The sequence below is a fragment of the Sapajus apella genome, unplaced genomic scaffold (genome assembly GCF_009761245.1).
Source record: "Sapajus apella isolate SASKATOON/1434 unplaced genomic scaffold, GSC_monkey_1.0 scaffold115, whole genome shotgun sequence".
NCBI classification, from domain to species: domain Eukaryota; kingdom Metazoa; phylum Chordata; class Mammalia; order Primates; family Cebidae; genus Sapajus; species Sapajus apella.
The window spans coordinates 2,761,408-2,769,374 of NW_022437055.1; positions in this window are offsets into that span (position 1 = coordinate 2,761,408).

Genomic DNA, 7,967 nt, shown 5'->3' on the forward strand with positions numbered 1-7,967 from the left:
ATTTTGGAGGGAACAAAAACATTCAAACCATAGTGCATTGGTTTAAAACCAGTATACCAGAACTTAAGCATGTGTATCATCTCTTTGAAGTAATTGAACAATTATTCAAAGACACTTGGAAACTACCTACATAACCTGTGGCACATGTTCAAATTTACTTGGTTGGACTAAATCTTGGTCATTGGAGAATAGAAAAGGTGTGTGGGAATAGCCAAACATCACTTACAGCCAAATGAACTGAGTACGATGAGTGATAGACCCAGTGCAGTGGCTCACACCTGTTCATCTCAGCACTTTGGGAGGCTGAGGCAGGTGGTTTGCTTGAGGCCAGGAGTTTGAGACCAACCTGGCCAAAATGGCAAAACCCCATCTCTATTACAAATACAAAAATTATCTAGGCATGGTGGTGCACACCTGTAGTCCCAGCTAATCAGGAGGCTGAGGCACAAGAAGCATTTGAACCTGAGAGGCAGAAGTTGCAGTGAGCCGAGACTGTGCAACTGTACTCCAGCCTGGGTGACAGAGTGAGACTCTGTCTCAAAAAAAAAAAAAAAAAAAAAAAAAAAAAAGGATGAGTGATAGACCTGATGCATAAATTTTGAGTTAAACAAGAAGTATGATAATTAAGAAATGAGATTGGCTTTCTTCAGGGCCTCATAGTGGGCTCTGAGGCAATTCTTATTCCTACAGATGTTTTGAGCATTACAGGAATAAGTAGACTTCCTCCCAAGGGAAGACACTTTGAAAGGCAACAGTCCTTATCTGACAAACTTATAATGTAATTAGAAATATTAGCTATGTTATTAACAGTTACATATTGTACTTCACTAATTATCATTGTTACATTTTTGGTAAAAGTAGTATCTTTTACTTCTGAAGGAAAAAAAAAATAAAGCAATATTTACTGAATCTTTCCACCATTCAGCTATTCATTATGTGCTATACACTAAGCTAGATTAACTTCCACAGCAACTCTGTATGAAATAAATATTCATTTCTTCCATTTGGCAAATAAAATGGCAAAACTGAGGTTCAGAAAAGTTAAATGGCATATTGATAAAAATAAGAATGTTCCTTCAAGTTTGCCAAAAATCATTTAAAAACTCAACTCCATATATATCTCAGAAGTTCTTGCACAGTAATTAGCAATGTAGCATTAGTACAATTGACTTTTCCTTTTTTGGCGTTTTAATACCATTTTAATTGACTAGGGTACACAATTGCTTCCATACCTCCCTGCCAGAGACTAATAAAAAGAAATTTTCATTGGTTTTATAAATAGATGAACAATAACACTTTCACATTTGTCAGTTACCTGCAAAGGGTTTCCCCTCTTTTGTTATGTGGTTGGTTTGTTTGATTGAGCTTCAAGTGTGTTTGACCTATAGTGTCTATTTGTCTCGGCTCCTGAAAAAAGTTAATTTAAGTAGTCTCTAGGTTTCTGAATGTTTTACAGTCAAGAAAATAGTAACTATTTAACTCTAGGTAATTTACATAATAATTTCAAACTTGTGTTCTTGTCTTTCAAATGGGATAAACATGTCTACCTCACTGACCTTCAGATAATTGATAGATGGCCTAAATGCAATACTGTTTTTAAATGAACGTTGAAGAAATAAAATGTGTGGTCCAAAAATGCAGAGTATTGTTTTTTTACACATTGATTATGTGATTGACTAACCACTAACTCAATATCTATGTGTTCTGATATTTTGATCTACATTCTGGGATAGCTCCAGAGAAAGATTACTTTCTCCTGGTAGCTTCAGAAAACAGAAAGAAACCATACATTACAGAAGTCCAGGCTCTGAAAAATTTCCTTTTGACAATCAAGCACAGCAGCTCTTACTACTCAGTGTCTAAGACATTCAGTGAGGTGGTTCACATCAATGGACTGAATGGGGACATTTCTCCAAAAAGGCACCCTTGCACAGAGAGGCTCATTGGTCTAAACAAGGACAACAAGGGGAAGGGGTAAAATATCTCAGCGCAAGGATCAGGGCTTTCAGCCCTGATTCTTGCCCACAGTTTGAAGGCGGATCAGGTTCTGTCACATTATGATAATCAGTTTCTTTGACTAAAACAAGACAAGAGACAGACAGAATGATACTTGCTTTACTTACTCCATTGGGTATTGTGAAGAGCTTTGTCAGTTGTAGAGATCTATATACAAGTAAAGACTTAATTAACTCAGCAAATGTTTTTTGAGTGCCTACTGTGTATAATACACAAAAGGAAACATTCATCTGCCCTCAAGAAACTGGTAGTCTGTTAGAGAAAGAATAAAATGTATAAAAATAAAAAATGTGGGGTAGAAAATCCCAAGTGCCAAAATAGAGGTAACATTTCTGAAAATATTGCAATTACTACATTGCTGGAAATAAATTAAGTAGGTGGTTACTGGAATTGATCAATAGAATGATTATAATGATAAAAACGACCTTTTAAATGCACACACCTTTAGCATCACATTTGCTTTATTCCTGGTAATTAATTAAATCATTTTCACTTGACAAACATTTACTTAGCAGCTACTATGAGCTGGTCCCTGTTCTAAGAGCAGGAGATAGAGTTAAAAATGCATGTTCTTGCTCTCTATGAACTTATAGTTTAGTGAAGAGAAACAAACATGCACAATAATGATAAAAATTTACAGGTACAGTCGGGCATAGCGTAAGGGAAAGAAATGCTTAGTTCTAGCTGATGGTGGAGGTTGAGCAAGAATCTGGGAAGCATGGAGAAGGTTGCCCTTGAGTCTTGAAGGAGGAGGACTCCCTCAAGCAGGTAGAGGCAAGGAGCCACAGATATCTCTGGCAGAGGGAAGGGCATGAACACAAACACAAAAGTGCAAAGAGCCTGGGGAGTGAGGGCAACTATAAGTGGTTTCCAGTGGCATTACTGAAGTAGGCTGAGGGAAGGGAAGAGCCACAGAAAAGATGAGAAACCTTTTGATTTCTTTACAACTTTGGCCAGATTCAGGCCTGTAATCACCCTTCAATCTGAATTCCTTTTGTTTTATGTAATAGCTTCAAGTCTGAATGATATGGTTTGGTTCTGTGTCTCAGCACAAATCTCATCTCAAATTGTTATCCCCATGTGTTCAGGGACGGAAGTAATTGCGTTATGAGGGCAGTTTCCCCCCCGCTGTTCTCATGATAGTGAGTGAGTTCTCATGAGGTCTGATGGTTTTATAAGTGGTAGTTTTTCCTGTACTCGCTCACGCCCTCACTCTCACCTGTCAACATGTAAGACGTGCCTGCTTCCACCTCTGCTATGACTATAAGTTTCCTGAGGCTTTCCCAGCCACGCAGAACTATGAGTCAATTAAACCTCTTTCCTTTATAAGTTACCAGTCTTGGGTATTTCTTTTTTTTTTTTTTCTTTTTTCCCATTTATTTATTTTATTGCATTTTAGGTTTTGGGGTACATGTGAAGAACATGCAAAATTGTTGCATAGTAACACACGTGGCAGTGTGATTTGCTGCCTTCCTCCCCATCACCTACATCTGGCATTTCTCCCCTTGCTATCTCCCCCCAGCTTCCCACCCCCCACCCTCCCTCCCCTATTTCCCCCCAACTGACCCCAGTATGTAGTGCTCCCCTCCCTGTGTCCACGTGTTCTCATTGTTCAACACCCGCCTATGAGTGAGAACATGCGGTGTTTGATCTTCTGCTCTTCTGTCAGTTTGCTGAGAATGATGGTTTCCAGGTTCATCCATGTCCCTACAAAGGACACAAACTCATCGTTTTTGATGGCTACATAATATTCCATGGTGTATATGTGCCACATTTTCCCTATCCAGTCTATCGTCGATGGGCATTTGGGTTGGTTCCAGGTCTTTGCTATTGTAAACAGTGCTGCAATGAACATTCGTGTGCACGTGTCCTTATAGTAGAACGATTTGTAATCCTTTGGATATATACCCAGTAATGGGATTGCTGGGTCAAATGGAATTTCTATTTCTATGTCCTTGAGGAATCGCCACACTGTCTTCCACAATGGTTGAACTAATTTACACTCCCACCAACAATGTAAAAGTGTTCCTATTTCTCCACATCCTCTCCAGCATCTGTTGTCTCCAGATTTTTTAATGATCGCCATTCCAACTGGCATGAGATGGTATCTCAATGTAGTTTTGATTTGCATTTCTCTGATGACCAGTGATGAACCTGCATTTGCAAAAAAAAAAAAAAAAAAAGTTTTGTTTCCAAAATGTATTACAAGTATTTCCCATATGAACTTGGTGCTGAATGGCACAACTGGACTTGGGGTAGTGCATTACTCTTTACTGCATATTCATCCTAGCTGGTTAAAGGCATTCTATGTGAACTTCTTTTCTTCTTGGAAAAAGGGAGTCTGAAAATTTTTAATTAACCATTCACTTTGTAGAGCTCTGAAGCAGTTGTTAGCTCACTGAATATTAGTATTATTCTAAAATATTTTTAACTGAAGTCTGCATTTTCTGTGTTTCCATTCCCTTTTCCCCTACTCTGTGGCTTCACTTGCTATATTGCTTTCAATTTTGGTGAGAATGGATCCTTTCCCTTTTACTGCGGGCTAGCTATTGTGTGTTAGAACTCACCAGAATAAATGCTTGATGTCCCTAAGAAGTCAAGGTGTTCATGCTCTTTTGTGATATACTTCCTACTCAAAATTGCAGTGCCTGCCTATATCTGCTGTTGACTACAGGCTATCTTGCATGAGTATCATTTCTGCCTTTTGAACAGGAGCTAGTCTAGTGCAATAGCCATTTGCCATAGGGGAATTCCATTACCTCTCCTTACCAGGAGGATGGATTCTGTCTGGTGTTTACACTGAAGGTGGGGGAAATTTAATTAAATTCTTTCAAGTGCTAGATTTACTTACACTATCAATTTACTGCTAAAACCACCATTCTCATTTTGGAGAATGAGAATAGGACCATATATCTCAAACTTATCAACTGTCAGCACTTCCAGTAATAGTTTTCTGCTTAGAATCTAAGAAAGATTTGGGTTTTTGAGTTCCCAAAGCCCTCTAGTTAGAACCTTATGAACCTCATGATTTGGAATTGAATTTACTATACACTTATGCCTTTTGGAATGATTTTTGCAATAAATCTAGTATCTTATTTGCAAATGTCTTGGGGTGAAGTTTGGCAGCTTCTTCAAGGAGTAGTTCATTCCTCCCATCATTGCTTGGTGAAGACTATGCAAAAATTAGATTAAACAACACCACTGCCAATAAATCATCCAGATGTTTGGCCAAGTAACAAAACAATGGACCATGGGGAAAGCTAGTGAAAGCTAGGATAAGTACACACAATAATTGGCATAAAAATAAATCAGCATGAAGAGAAACATGGTAAAAATTTCAGATGCCAGAGATAAAGCATTCATAATCTTGTCCAAAAATTGATGTTATGGGAAAACTTCCCTTGAGTTTCAGTTTAGATGTCTATTTGAAGGTAGAAGAGAAATATCTATGGATTTTGTTTATAATTTGTTTACAGAATGTTTGACACTTGGATAAAAGCTGAAAAAACTATCAAAAATCTAATGGGTCATGAGACCTGTTCTCAAGGAGCTTATAACATAGTTAAAAAATAAGAATTCCACACCTGGCATCATTAAAGTCAAAGAAACCCTGCAATGATGAGTGAAATGCATATAACTTAGTATAAAACTGCATGATACAGACACACATCAAAAGCTATGGAAATTTAGGAAAAGAATCAAAGTATTAATGAGGAGCTACAGTCTTAGGAGAAGCTTCATGAGGGATGTGTGATTTGTGTTGACTCAGAGGCTAGGCACAGTTTGGGTACACAGAAGGGAGAGAGAATGAGATATTCTGATTGAAAAGAGGGAAGAAAAAGAGCAAAGCCATGAGAGATGGAATGAAACTGGTGGGCAAAAGGCAAAGAAGAGACCAGGCTACCTAGGACAGAGTATGTGAGAAGGTTGGCATGGGTGGGTAGACTCAGACTTGGCAGTGCAGGCTTTAGAAGTTAGTTTGAGTTCCAGAGGCAAAGAAGAGCCATCAGGATCCATTGAGCAGCCGAGTGACATGACAAAAGCAGTGTTGTGGGAAAATTAGACCAGGATTTATGGGATTACATATGGCCATCCATATGGCAAACATACCAGTTCCAAAGATTCTTACTTGCCAGTACAATGAATATGAAGGGAAAGAGGCTGAAGGCTGGCATGAAATCAGACTATAATGGAGGCTCAGATCAATCAGAATGAATTCAGTTGGAGAGGGCAGATAGTTTCCACTGGCATATGAGAGAGGTGAGATGAAATACTCTGATATAGAGTACTGAAAAGAAATGAAGAGTTAAAAAGGAACTAAGGAGAATGAGAGAGCTGGAATAGTGAAGGTCCATTATTATCTTGCCCCTGCCTTTGACTCCAACTTAATTTTCACATATGCTCCATTCATATGGAACTGCCTGTGGTTCCCTGAAATCAATGTTTTCTCATCTTTTGAGGCCTTTGCCCAGAACACTCTTTCTCTATTTGTTTTTTCTTCCTGAATGCATTTGTTGTAAGCAGAATGGCCTCCAAAGATATCCAGGCTCTAATCTCTGGAATCTGTGGATATGATGCATTACACAGCAAAAGGGACTTTGCAGATGTAATTATGGTTACAGTCTTCAAGATAAGGGAGATTACCCTGGATTTTCTAGGTGGGCCTAATTTAATCACATGAAGACTTAAAGGCAAAGAGCTTTCTCTGGTTAAAGTCAGAGAGATGTGGCAGGAGAAATCAGAGAGATCTGAAGTATGAGAGAAACTCAGTTCTGTTTCTGAAGTTAAGAGGCACATGGAAATCATGAGAAGGAACAAAAGTAGCCTATAAGAGCAAAGACTGGCCTCTGGCTGACAGCAAGGGAATGAGGGACTTCAGTACTACAACTTCAAAAGGAACTAGATTTGGCGAACAACTTAAATGAGCTTGGAAGTAGATTCTTCCTAGAACTCCAGAAAGAAATGCAGCTGCTGGACAACTTGGTTTCAACCTTGTGAGGTTTATAGCATAGGAACCATCCAAACGATACTGTACCCGGACTCTCAACCTACAGAACTGTGAGATAATAAATGGATGCTATTTTAAGGAACAAAATTTGTGGGAGTTGTTATGGCAGCCACTGAATATGAACGCATCATCCTTTAACATTCAGCTCCAACATCGTGCTTCTGGGAAGGCTTTCTCAATCACAGCGGCCAATAATTATTGGTCAGTAGGGCTTAGGAGCAGTGTGGTGGCCATAGCCACTGGAGATGCAAATAAATACTAAAAGGAGGCTGAAGGGTTAAAAGGAAATATCAACAATAGACAAGCTGATTCATCCTAGAGGACTTTGGAGAAGGTCAGAAATTGCAGGCATTAAGTTCTGCCCACCAGTTACAAAGCCCCACTTATGGAGTACAACTTCCAATGCACCGTCTAGTTCACTCTTAAGCAGAAATGGAGAGCCAAAAATCACCAATTATTTGAAGGAAAACTGCAACTTGAAAAAGAGAGGCCAAAACAAAGAGAAAAAAAGCAAACAAATAGAAACAATGTTGGGTGTGGCTGACAAATATATGAACAAATGCTCATCATCACTAATCATTACATAAAACCAAATCAGAACCCTGATGAGAGAGCATCTGAAATCCGTCCGAATGGCTATTATTAAAAAAGTCAAAAAACAGCAGATGCTGGCAAAGTTGCAGAAACTAGGGAACACTTTTACACTGGTGGTGTGAATGTAAATTAGTTCAACCACTGTGGAAAGCAGCATGGAGATTTCTTAAAGCAGTGTGGAGATTTCTGTTTAAAACAGAACTGTCATTCAACACAGAAATCCCATTACTAGGTGTATAGCCAAAGGAAAATAAATCATTCTACCAAAAAGACATGTGCACATGTATGTTCCTTGCAATACTACTCACCGTAGCAAAGACATGGAATCAACCTAGGTGTCCATAAACAG